This window comes from Arachis hypogaea, chromosome 14 (assembly GCF_003086295.3).
Source record: "Arachis hypogaea cultivar Tifrunner chromosome 14, arahy.Tifrunner.gnm2.J5K5, whole genome shotgun sequence".
Classification (NCBI taxonomy): Eukaryota; Viridiplantae; Streptophyta; class Magnoliopsida; order Fabales; family Fabaceae; genus Arachis; species Arachis hypogaea.
Window position 1 is genome coordinate 46,881,098 of NC_092049.1, and position 678 is coordinate 46,881,775.

At 40.7% G+C, this 678-nt stretch overlaps 1 non-coding gene across 1 annotated transcript; it reads right to left on the reverse strand.

Annotated features, from left to right (window-relative positions):
* Positions 1–214: 214 nt before the first annotated feature.
* On the reverse strand, positions 215–322 carry LOC112745091 (small nucleolar RNA R71). Its single transcript, XR_003173036.1, has one exon. It is a non-coding gene; the product is annotated as a small nucleolar RNA R71 (small nucleolar RNA).
* Positions 323–678: the final 356 nt, after the last annotated feature.

Consider the following 678-nt stretch of genomic DNA (forward strand, 5'->3'; position numbering starts at 1 on the left):
TCCTTTTCAGTTCTTAACTGAATTTTTGCAGATATGTGATACTGTTAAGACTAATGGAGTAGATCCTGAAGTCTACAGGCTCATGCTTTTCCCTTTTGCTATAAGAGACAGAGCTAGATTATGGTTGGATTCTCAACCCAAAGACAGCCTGAACTCTTGGGATAAGCTGGTCACGGCTTTCTTAGCCAAGTACTTTCCTCCTCAAAAGCTGAGCAAGCTTAGAGCTGATGTTCAAACCTTTAGACAGAAAGAAGGTGAATCCCTCTATGAAGCTTGGGAAAGATACAAACAGTTGACCAAAAAGTGTCCTTCTGACATGCTTTCAGAATGGACCATCCTGGATATATTCTATGATGGTTTATCTGAGCTATCAAAGATGTCACTGGACACTTCTGCAGGTGGATCCATTAACCTAAAGAAAACGCCTGCAGAAGCTCAAGAACTCATTGACATGGTTGCTAATAACCAGTTCATGTACACTTTTGAAAGGAATCCTGTGAATAATGGGACGCCTATGAAGAAGGGAGTTCTTGAGATTGATACTCTGAATGCCATATTGGCTCAGAATAAAATATTGACTCAGCAAGTCAATATGATCTCTCAGAGTCTGCATGGAATGCAAGCTGTATCCAACAGTACTCAAGAGGCATCTTCTGAAGAAGAAGCTTATGATCCTGA